This window comes from Crocuta crocuta, unplaced genomic scaffold, assembly GCF_008692635.1.
Source record: "Crocuta crocuta isolate KB4526 unplaced genomic scaffold, BGI_CrCroc_1.0 scaffold129, whole genome shotgun sequence".
Taxonomy (NCBI): domain Eukaryota; kingdom Metazoa; phylum Chordata; class Mammalia; order Carnivora; family Hyaenidae; genus Crocuta; species Crocuta crocuta.
This window is the reverse complement of record NW_027551571.1, coordinates 14,395,816-14,407,878: the sequence shown is the minus strand read 5'-3', so window position 1 is coordinate 14,407,878 and position 12,063 is coordinate 14,395,816. Positions and strand designations below refer to the sequence as shown.

Genomic DNA, 12,063 nt, shown 5'->3' with positions numbered 1-12,063 from the left:
TGGTTGGGAGGAGGAGGGGGAGGAGAAGAAGGAGGTGGGGTGGGGGGGAGGGAGGTAGGTGGAGAAAGAAGATATTGCCGCCACCGAAGGCGGACGAGGGAAGGACGGCCAAGAGCAACACCGCCGTGTGCCCAACGGTCGGTGTCCCCGGCTGAGGCAGCGCGGCCGCAGCAGCCCCGTAAGTCAGCCAGCGCTTGCTCCCTCTCCCCGTGCTCGGGCGCCGCAGGGGCTGGCTCCCCGGGCTTTGTGTGGCGGCCTCCGCGGGGGCAGCCCGCAGGCGGGGGGACGGACGGGGCCTGCGGGCAGCCCGGGACGACAGCGGCCTCAGGCCCGCTCGCACAATGCGGGGGGAGGGGGGCCGGAAGGGGGGGGGCGCCCGGCGGCGGCGGGGGGGCCCCCCTCGGTTCTTCTTCCTTTCCTCCCCCACGCCACAGCCTCGCGGCGCTGGGGCGCCGACCCCGCTAGTCCTCGGTGTTTCGGCGCCTGGGGTTAGGGGCCGAGCTGTCCGCTCACCCTTTGGATTCGGAAAGAGGGGAGAGGCCGGTGGATCCAGAGAAGTGTGCGAGTTGGAAGTGGGCGAAGAGGAAGGAGTGGGTTTATGAAAACAAGTGTGGGAAAGCTCGTGGGCCCGAGTGTATCCAGGAAAAGCTTGCAGCAGACAGGTGTGGGTATGAAAGAAACAGCGACCTGGCTTCGGCTCGCTAGGTGCCATTATTAAGGAATGTTACGTTTTTGTTACTGGGACAGATTTCGACCCGGAGAAAGATACATACATTAAAAGGAAAGAAAAGCTTAGAGGCTTCAGACATTTTAGTAGTTTTGTGTCTGAATTGGGCCAGATTTTGCGGTAATGAATTGTTCCCAAGCGCGTGTAAAAGTTAGGCTACTTCTGAAAACATAGCTACGGAAAACCCTTTTTTTTTTTCCCTTAGTCTCTTATTAAAACACAATTTAAACATTTTATGGGATAGTATTACGGACACATTAGGTGTAATAGAAGAGTCAGGTTAAAGTCAGGAATTTAGGATTTTGTGAGATTTTTAACTTAAGAAAACTGAGATTTTATTTTGGGAAAGGTTTTTAGGGAAAGCTTTATTAGACGAATAGTTTTAAACGCTAATGAGAAACGTAATATCTGTAAAGGTATATCAAAGCAATTTTAATAAAGGAAGTTACCTAAGGATTTTAAAAGCTTGTTTACTGCTTAGATTTCATGTTTAATAGGTGACTCTTCACCATGTGACTGGGAGTATCAGAGGATGATTTAAGGAATTCTGGCTCGGAATGCTGTTTAAAATACAAGGACAAATATTTTTAATTGGCTTAAGTTTCTGTCTTTAGTCTTTTAATATCCCACTTTTTAAAGCTGATTTGCTTCATCTGCATAGGCATCATAGTCATTTCCTTTTTGCCTGAATGTCGTTTAAAGTCCAATTTTTGGTGAAATTAAGTTATTTGGATTGTCTTTTGGTGTCCCAAAGGCAGGTTTTGTATCCAGTAAAGGTTTACACTGATTTAAAAAATTAGGCGTATTTTAGAATCTTAGATCTTCAGCTTTTAAGTTCTTTTTTCTTGTTTGTACAAGTGTGGCTATTTAATCTTCAGGTTAGATTTGCTATTAAACTGAAACATCTTCAAGGGAATTTTAACTGTTTAATTTTTATACATTTAAAAAAGTTTTGAGTGCAAAATTCTCAGGTATTTCCATATTTAGTAAAATTTCAAGTTAAAAGTAAAAATTACTGCCATATGTAAATTGCTCTTACAAGGTTGTCCACTTTAATAGGCCAATTCTTAAGAGTTACAAGTATATAAACCAAACTATGCAGTCTTAACAAAGGTAATGTTATGATTTTGATTGTCTTAAACCTTGCGTGGTTTTGAAATATCATTTGTCTGGTATTGAAATATCTGGTGTTGAAATATCATTTGTCTTCCTGTGTAGGTACTTATTCTAGTTAGCAGAGGTACCTGTGATCAAAGATTTGGGCCAGAGGGTGACGTCCAAAGCCAATTTGGTCGGTGATCAGACTACTTTTTATAGACATTGACAAGATCTTCATAATTTTTTAAAGTTTATTTATTTTTGAGAGAGTGCAAGCTCACGTGAGGGAGGGGTGGGAGGGGAGGGAAGGAATCTTAAGCAGGCTTCTCACTCTCAGAGCAGAGCTCTATTCGGGGCTCGAGCTCAGGAACCTTGAGATCATGACGGGAGTTGAAACCAAGAGTCAGACACTTATACTGATTGAGTCACCCAGACGCCCCCAAGATATTCATAATTTTGAGTGGAAGTTGGTGCCTGTCTCCTGAATTATTTCATAATTCAGTGACTTAAATTTGTTGGGTTTCTAACATGGGAAAATATTCTTTTTTTAATGTTCTTAAGATTTGTGATTATTTTAAATATTTGAGTGTCTCTCATGGCTTCTCTGGCTTGCATTCGGTTTGTGGCTGTTTTACTGATAGGTGTATGGTTAGTAAAAAAAAAAAATTGTACTTATAACTGGGTAAATTGGTTGGTGATATATTAGATTTCTTGCTGTTTTTAAGAAGGCATAAAAACAGTATGACTTGCTTCTGTTGTCCTACTTCTTCACTGTTGCCTTTGATGAATTTATAAGAAGGAACTGATCAAGTATGTCTTACAGCCTCCTTCCTCTCTCTTTGGAAGGCTGCCCCCTGCAGAAAGCACCTTGATCTGCTGTTTCTTGAGGTGACCATGATAGACTCTGCATTTTTTTGGAGGACCATCAGTTGTCCAATGCTGCCTGTGACTGGGTTAGGGTAATTAAGGGGTGTGGTGGTGGGAGCCCCTTTAGCCTAGGTCTGAATTATGCTTTGCATTGTAGCTTGATCAGATACTGGATTGCGAGCAGTCTAGTTTCTGAGTCTCTCACTTCTGAATTCTGAAGTGGTGGAGAAAGGTTTCCTTCAAATCTTGTTATTTAGAAGCTAATGTTTTAATAATTTTTATATTTAACAATATAGATGGAAGACATTTTTCACTTAAAATGTATTGCTTTTGGGGTGGGAGAAGTGAATTTTCAGAGCTGCTATTTTCGAGCCTTTCCAGTGAAACTGTTATGTAGGTAGGTTCATGGTAAATGCTTTTTTCTTCTCAGAGTTTCTGGTATCCGTATGTTCATATATAAGGTTAATGTATTTTTTCTTGGTGACTTTTTCGTCCAACAACTCAAAAGATCCAACTTCTTTATAAATGAAAAATTAAGATTTGCCTAATTAATACAGTGCCACCTTCTAGGGAGTCATTTTAATTCTTAGTAAAATTGTGGAATTTTTTGTCTTATCATTGACTTTTTTCTTAAATGAAAAATTTTATTTGACCCTTGCCTGGCTTTTTTCTGTACTTTTCTTTTTTCTTTTTTTTTAAAAATTTTATTTTTTTAATTTATTATTTCTAGGAGAGAGAGAGAGAGACAGCGTGAGCAGGGGAGGGTCAGAGAGAGAGGGAGTCACAGACTGAAACAGGCTCCAGGCTCCGAGCTGGCAGTCAGCACAGAGCCCGACGCGGGGCTCGAACCCACGAACCGTGAGATCATGACCTAAGCGAAAGTCGGACGCTTAACCGACTAAGCCACCCAGGCACCCCTTTTCTGTACTTTTCTAAAGTGCTTTAAAATATTGAAAAAGTATTGGTTATTCAGGCATGTTGACAAAATCATAGTTTAGTGTATTTTACCTCTGCAAATTTAGTTGCTCTAGTCCCATCCATTTTTAGCTTACATATCACAGATTTTCACTCTTTAAAAAAATTTTTTTTAATGTTTTATTTGTTTCTGAGAGAGAGAGAAGAGGGAGGGAGGGAGAGGGAGAGAGAGACACACACACACAGAGACAGAGGCAGCGGCAGCTTGAGCAGGGGAGGGTCAGAGAGAGAGGGAGACACAGGAGGAGAGGGAGACACAGAAGGAGGCTCCAGGCCCTGGCGCGGTGCTCGAACCCACGGTGAGATCATGACCTGAGTCAGTGAGATCATGACCTGAGTCGAAGTCAGATGCTCCATCGACTGAGCCACCCAGGTGCCCCTCAGATTTTCACTTCGTATTCACTTACTATTCTCTTTGTAGAGAGAAAAGATGTAGAGTACCAGAAAACATACAAATGTGTACACCTTATGTGCATATCCCAGGATTTCACTGTAGCTGCCAGGTACAAAAAAGGGAAAAGAAGTGTGTAGGGAGAAGGGGTATTTGGAATGTAAGAAAACTTTTGACTGTAAATGGGACAGGAAAAAAAAAGGCGGTCATTATCACTTAAGGCAAATATTTGAACCACAAAGCCTCCAAAAATCTACTTCCTGGAAGGGATTTGGTGAAATTGACTAAAAAATGACACTGCAAAACCACCTATTAGGAGCAATACCTGCTTAGGAGAATAAAACCTGCAACTGACTGCCAGAGTACATAAAAATTGGTGTGTGGCAGGGGAAGGGGGTAGAGAAGGCATTTTTTTCCTCACGCTTTTTTTTTTTGCCATTAAAAAAATACCAGTAAATATGTAGAGAACCTAATTTGAGGATAGATCTTTGTAATTTCTATTATAGTGGACATCTCATGTCAAGAGTGCCAGTTTTAGATCTCAAAGTGGTGATCTGTGGTTTTAGGCACTGTTTCTGAAAGACTTATTAGGGATCCATGGAATATTGTCTTCACTGTGTTAGAGGCAACTGGTTTTATCCATTCAGACATTAAAGAAGGGTAAATGAGTGTTAGAGACAAGCTAACCCTAAGTATAGGTTTGCTGGGTAGTCAAATAAGGCAAATTGTAGGTAGAGAAAAATATGGGTAGTATTGTCTGGTTTCGTCAAATGCCAAGAATTATATACAGATAAGAGCTACTTGTGTCTTCCGTTTTGGTGACCAGTTCATTTATTAACCTCTATTTAGTATTTTATCAGTACTTTTAGCTTTACTAAATGTAAAATACTAAGTTTTCTGTAGTAATATCTAAGTCTTTAAAACTGATTTAACGTAAACAACATTAAGATTTGAAGTTTTGAGAAGATGATAGCTGCCAGTTTTGTCTGTAGATGTTTTCTTGGACCACCCTACAGTTGAAGTGTAATTGATGGCTGAAAAGGTATCCAAGGGAATGTCTTTGGTACCTTCATTTATTCTCTAAATGATGTGGCTCCTACACTGGCAGAAATGGGAGTACTCTAGGAACTTGCCAAAGATAAATTGCTTGCTAATTATTATTGTAAGTCTGGTTGAGAAGATCCTCAAGGAGTATTATTTGAGGAGCATTCGATCCCATTTGTTATGTTACTCTGGATATCTTAAGTTGTATCCTCTCATCAAACTAGACTGCCAGAAACTTGAACACATATTTTGAGATTTGCAGGACTCTGATATGCCAGACTTTATTTAGATGTTGGTGGTATCAGATCCTTGTTATTAGAGAGTTTATAATACAGTGCAAAGAGGGGGTGTGTGGGTGGCTCAGTCGGTTAAGTGTCTGACTCTTGATTTCAGCTCGTGTCATCTCAAGGTTCAGGGGTTTGAGCACCTCCTCAGGCTCCCTGCTGACAGAATGGGGACTGCTTGGGATTCTGCCCCTTCCCTCTCTTCCCCTACCCCACACACGCGGCTCTCCCTCTGCTTGGCTTGCGCTTGCAAGGTCTCTCTCTCTAAATAAGTTTAAATAAAGTGAAGAGGAAGTTGATTAAACTTGTGATTACAGTGCAGTACACTAAGTGTACTAAGTAACACATGCAAGTGGTGTCACAAATGTGTCATGGCCTTACTTAGGTAGACATTGCACAGGGGTCAGGAATAGCTTTCTACGCGAGGTAAAGTTGAATTTAAACAAAATTGGAGAGGGGCACCTGGCTGAGTCAGTCAGTAGAGCATGCAGTTCCTGATCTCAGGATCATGAGTTCAAATCCCATGTTGGGCTTGGAGCCTACTTAAAATTAAGATTTAAAAAAAAAAAAAAGACTTGGAGAAATTAACTTGCTCAAGAGATGGGTGAACTGGCATTCAGCCAGAGGGATTAGTATGGATAGTGACCCTGATAGGGGAGAATAGCAGAACTTAAAGTAGAGGTAGGGAACATTGAAAAGGTAGGACCTGGAGAGGGAAGTAGGGGCCCATCAGATTTAACAGCTTTTTCTAATTCAGTCATTCCTGAAAGACTTTGGAAATCCAAGATTATAACGTGGGAGGATTTAGACCATACTGTGCAGGAGCCCTTAAAGAATTATTGTGGAATTGCACTCCCTGGATTGTGTTACAAGTTAGGTGCATGGTTTTCCTTGAGGAAAGCTTACTGTGAAAACATTGTGAAACCTTGCATCTGTTTTTTTTAATTTTTTTTTTTTTTTAATGTTTATTGATTGTTCAGAGATAGAGACAGAGCCAGAGCAGGGGAGGGGCAGAGAGAGAGGAGAGCAGACTGAGAGACAGACGGAATGTGAAGCAGGCTCAGGGCTCTGAGCTGTCGGCACAGAGCCCAAATGCAGGGCCCAAATATGCGAACCTCAAGATCATGACCTGAATTGAAGTCCGACACTTAACCGACTGAGCTGCCCAGGCACCCTGAAATCTTGCATCTCTTATGACAGTGTTATTGTTGACATTTTCTGTTACAGTTCTGTGTCCTCTATAATATTCCATATAAGAAATTTCTTTGAAAACTTAGTGCTAGAAATAAGGTTGTCTGTTAGTAATTGGTATTTCTTTTTTTCATGGATAATGAGAATTGTATATAATTTATTGTGTTTTCTCCCCTTTTCTCTTTCTATCTTCAGAAGTTACAGTTTACTTATTAATTTGTTACTGATATTTGCTTTGTTATTTTCCTAATATTAGTTTTTGTTTTATTGTATTTCTTCCTATGAAATACTTATGCACCTTTTAAAAACTTTTTATTTACTTAAATAGAAAGCAAATTTCATTGAAACTATGCTCAATATTTCTACACAGACCCTTTTTTGGTATGTAACTTAATAGTCCTGGAAACTAACAGATTTGGTTTCTCTTTTTAGACACTGTAGTGCAGGCGTGTGTAAGTTTTAATTTTTCTTAGTCTCTATACCTAATGTGGGGCTCAAGCCCACAACCCAGAGATGAAGAGTCACGTGCTATTCTGACTGAGCCAACCAGGGGCACCATAGGCAGTGGGGTTTTTTTTTTCTGTGCAGCAACTTATGAAAGGTTTTTTACAACATCTTTAAGAAATTGGTTGGGTCATCTAACTTAAAGTTAATTGAGACATAGGTGATCATCAATTAATATTTGAGGAACTTAAAAAAAACCACAATTCATACTTAATCACCTAAAAGATTATTCTTATTTATTTCAAAGGTTTGTACAGCTCATATATTTGTTCTTAGACTATTCAGAGTAATCATAGTAAACCAAATGTATCTTAAAACTTAACTGTCATAAGTTGTGCCTTTTCCTAGATAAAAGTTAAGAAAGTTGAAATATGTTATATAATTGACTAAGCTTTCTTTTCTTGGAAATGACTAGAAATACTGCTTAAAATAGCTTATTTTTTGTTAATATATTTATAGGAAAAAGTTAGGGTAATACTGGCTTAAAGTTAAGCAGTTGGGTTTTTTTTAATTGTTTTAATGTTTTATTTATTTCTGAGAGAGAGAGAGAGAGAAAGAGACAGTGTGTGGGGGCCATGGTCAGAGAGAGAAAGAGGGAGGGAGACAGAATCTGAAACAGGCTCCAAGCTCTGAGCTGGCTGTCAGCACAGAGCCCGACGTGGGGCTCGAACCCACAAACCATGAGATCATGACCTGAGTCGAAGTTGGACGCTTAACCGACTGAACCACCCAGGCGCCCCAAAGTTAAGTTTCAACTGTAGGACTTACTATGTGACATTGAGTTCCGAAATGACCAAGTGCTCAGCTTGCAAAAGAACAAATGGGTAACAGGGAGCAGCATATCCTAAATGTATTGGACACGGAACCTCTTATTTCAGATAACACTGTGAATTGAGTTGGTGATTGAGAAAAAACACTTTGGAAAATTCTAGTCTAAAGAAAAAAGTCCTTGGGGCGCCTGGGTGGCTTAGTCGGTTGAGCGTCCGACTTTCGCTTAGGTCATGATCTCGCGGTTAGTGGGTTCGAGCCCCGCATCGGGCTCTGTGCTGACTGCCAGCTCAGAGCCTGGAGCCTGTTTCAGTCTGTGACTCCCTCTCTCTCTGACCCTCCCCTGCTCACGCTGTCTCTCTCTCTATCCTAGAAATAAATAAAACATTTAAAAAAATTATAAAAAAAATAAAAAAGTCCTTTTAAAACTGCATTAGAGTTTGCTGCTTAAAATGGTTTTTTTTTCCTCAGTTGTCTCAGACCATGCATTGAAATGACTTTCTTTAGTTCTGTTACAACCTGACATTTTTTAAGTTATTTCTCCTTGGTGCTATATTGATTCCAATTGATCATGTGTAACAATTGAAAATTACTGGATACCCATTTGAGACAAGTCTTCAGTTGTGCGTTTGGCCTAGTACTAAAATGAACTGAAAATACCACAGGATCACTTGTACTGTATTCTGTGATAAAGCCTCTAAACCGTAATGCATTTAAACTGTATTAATAGAGGACCTTTTAGGGCTCCTGCGTGGGTCATTTGATTAAGCATCCAACTCTTAATCTCACCTCAGGTCTTGATCTCAGAGTCATAAGTTCAAGCCCCACATTGGGCCCTGCATGGAGTGTGAAGCCTACTTTTATATAATTAAATGTTTCTTTAAGCATATATATACACACACATATATATTCCTTTAAAGGAAAAAACAATCTTGTGAAATTCAGTGAGTCTTAGAACACAAAAAATGCAAAGATGAAGCCAATACTACCTCCTCTCCTACCAGAGTTAGGTGTTTATTTGGTCATACTCTACACAAACATATGGTCATATATATATTGCTCCTCTCAAATAAAAATGGAATTGTATGATACACCTTAGCCAACTTGCTATTATTATTTAATATCATGAACATTTGACTATATTACTTTAACAACTTGTAACATTCAGTGCATAGATTTTTATTTTGCCAAACCATTTTTCTGTTGTTGAGTTTATGTTGTTCAATTCTTATTTTTGAAGCACTGGAAGTGGTGCTGCAGTAAATGTTGTTATGCAGTTTATTTTTTTTTTATGTTGATGCTGTTTTTGTAAGGTAAATTCACAGAAAAGAAATTCCTGAGTTAAAGGATTTATATATATATATATATTTTTGATATTGATTAAAACAATTTTTTTAAATGTTTTATTTCTGAGAGAGACAGTATAAACAGGGGAGGGTCAGAGAGAGAGAGAGAGAGAGACACACACACACACACACACACACACACACACACACACAGAATCCGAAACAGGCTCCAGGCTCTGAGCTGTCAGCACAGAGCCTGACGTGGGGCTCAAACCCGTGAGCTCTGAGATCATGACCTGAGCCGAAGTTGGATGCTTAAATGGCTGAGCCACCCAGGTGCCCCTATATTGTTTTTTTTAAGTAAGAAAATTATTCACTCGTTAGAGCAGGTCATTACTACTCTAGAAAACACTTATGTTTTAATTTTATGTATTATTTCATTTATTCACAGTAATCCTGTGAGGGGGCCATATTCTCATTGGCAAATGGGGATACAGGATCAGAGTATTCAAGTGTTCTGAGTTCATTCACCTAGTTCGGGACAAACATGGAACTATATTCTAGATCTTTTGATTCAGATTCATCTGTTACATCATGGTTAATGATGCAGAATTTTTTTATTTTTTAAAACCATTAGGGTGTTTGTAGATGTATTCCTTGGCTATAGGTGATATGGTGATGTGTAAGGGTCTCAGTCCTATCTCCACAGGGAAGCATCATCTGGAGAGCTTAAAAAAAGTACTAATAAAAATATAGCCCTGTTTCCCTGCCCAGACTGATTTAAGTAGTTTTAGATAAGTGGGAACTTAGAGACCAGACAGAAGACGGAGAAACAGAGACAGAGGCTGAGCAGGGGAAGGAAGGAGAGAGGGAGACACAGAATCTGAAGGAAGGTCCAGACTCCAAATTGTCAGTACAGGGCTCAGTGTGGGGCTTGAACCCTTGAACCTGCAAATGGTGAGATCATGACCTGAGCCAAAGTCAGATGTTTAACTGACAGAGCCACCCAGGTGACCCTGGATTTTTTTCTATATATGCATAAATACATTTATCCCCTGCTTTTTAGTGGATTCATACTTGATAATGTTACTGGTTTCCATCTCTTATTACATTATCCTTAGTATTCTGTTGATCCTCTCCCTCATAACTGTTAACATTTCATGGAAAACTGGTATAACCAGAATAGTTTGCATGATTGTGTTCTGTTTTTTTTCTGTCCTAATTTTGACTTAGAGAAGTTTTAAAGTCTAACAGTTAATATGATATTAATACACTGAAAATACCAATTAAATATGACGAGAATTAAGAAAAAGATTCCTGGGGATAGGTTTTGATCAAGAATGTGGCATTTGAGCCACATTTAAGTTTGTAGAATTTGCATATGAATAGTTAAGTGGCAAAGAGCTGTCCAGGGGACTGGAATAGGATAGCAAAAGGATGATTGGGGGAAAGCTTTTAGAGAGTTGTATAATTTACATATAATCTGACTGATGGTATATGTTTGGTTGGTATGGACTTAAAGAGCAGCATGGAGCCTTTGGAGTCTTGACAGTATCAAATCCTCTGCCATTTTAGTAGTTTTGTCTATTAGGATATGGAAATTGGCTACAATTGTAGTATTGCATTAAGAATTAGATACAATGTGCCTAGTATGATCTCTGGCATGACATTGAGTGTTAAATTTTGTTCTATTTGGGGGGGGTGGGTGATGTCTGATAAAATTAAGTCCAAAGATATTTATGCTCATTTGGGAATCTGTTTTTGGGGAAATTTATGTCTCGTCAAAAATATGGTTGAGGAAGTAGTAAGTTATACTAAGTTTATATAGTAGCTTGGACCCTAAGTCAGTTAACCTTGTGTAGGGTGACTCTCTTTACAAGCTGTAGTTTATAAATTATTTTTTTTTAAGGGGGATGGATTCAAATTGTACAAATCCTCTGGGCCCAGCTTGAATACTGCCTGCTTCCCATGGCCTTCTGTCATATTATTACATATCTTATTAACATATCTTTTATTATGGAGAGTTTCAAACACAGAAGTACAATAATGCATTGTATCCTCAGGTATCTGTCATCCATACTCAACCTTGTGTGAAATTTGATATTTTACTTTTTAAACAAATATTTCACAGCAAATCCCACACAGCAGACCAGTTTAAGCATAAGTTCTCTTACTGATGAGGACTTATTAAAATATGCAATCCTCTTGCTATTATTATCACTAACAAAATTCCAGGATATCCTATAATACTCCTTCCATATTTAGATTTCCCCGATTTTCTCAAAAAAGTCTTTTTTTATAGTTGATTTGTTAACATCATGATTCAGACAGGGTTTACACTATATTTGACCTTTAAGCCTCTTCTGAATAGTATTCTTCTTTTTGTCCTCCCCATTTAAATTTCACGTCACACATATGTTTAGTGAAGCCAGGTGGTGGTTTTCCTTTTTTCCATGTTCTGGATTAGACAGGTACTTGTGTTATCTATAGACTGTTCTTTTATGTTGCTCATATTTCTGATAAAACAGTATTTAGATCTAGCACCTTTATTAGATTCCAGTTTAGTGGGGTTTTGTGGGTTTTTTTTTTTTTTTTTGAGGCAGTAAAGTTTCATTGGTGGTGCTGGTTTCAGATTTCATTTTATTAGGAGTAGTATAATGTCTGCTGTTTCTACTTTTAAGATGATAGCATATTAAATCACAGAATAATGTTAATTTAGAAATACGCCTTTTGGGGGCACCTGGGTGGCTCAGTCCGTTGAGCCTCCGACTTCTGCTCAGATCATGATCTTGTGGTTCCTGAGTTTGAGCCCTGCATCGGGCTCTGTGCTGACAGCTCAGAGCCTGGAACCTGCTTCAGATTCTGTGTCTCCCCCTCTCTCTCTGCCCACCCCTCCCCCCCCCCCCCCTCCCCACCCCACCCCATGCC

The 12,063-nt window shown here is 39.4% G+C and overlaps 1 protein-coding gene across 6 annotated transcripts in view; it reads left to right on the top strand.

The window, feature by feature from the left end:
• The first annotated feature begins 69 nt into the window (after nt 1-69).
• PUM2 (pumilio RNA binding family member 2) overlaps nt 70-12,063 on the top strand; it is a 97,383-nt gene continuing 85,389 nt past the window's right edge. For 5 of the 6 annotated variants that reach the window (XM_077751064.1, XM_077751067.1, XM_077751066.1 and 2 more), the window contains exon 1: nt 70-178. The gene's annotated coding sequence lies outside the window, so the exon portion shown is untranslated. Of the gene's footprint in view, nt 179-461; nt 663-12,063 lie in introns of those variants that run through there. The other variant, XM_077751063.1, reaches the window with a different exon arrangement.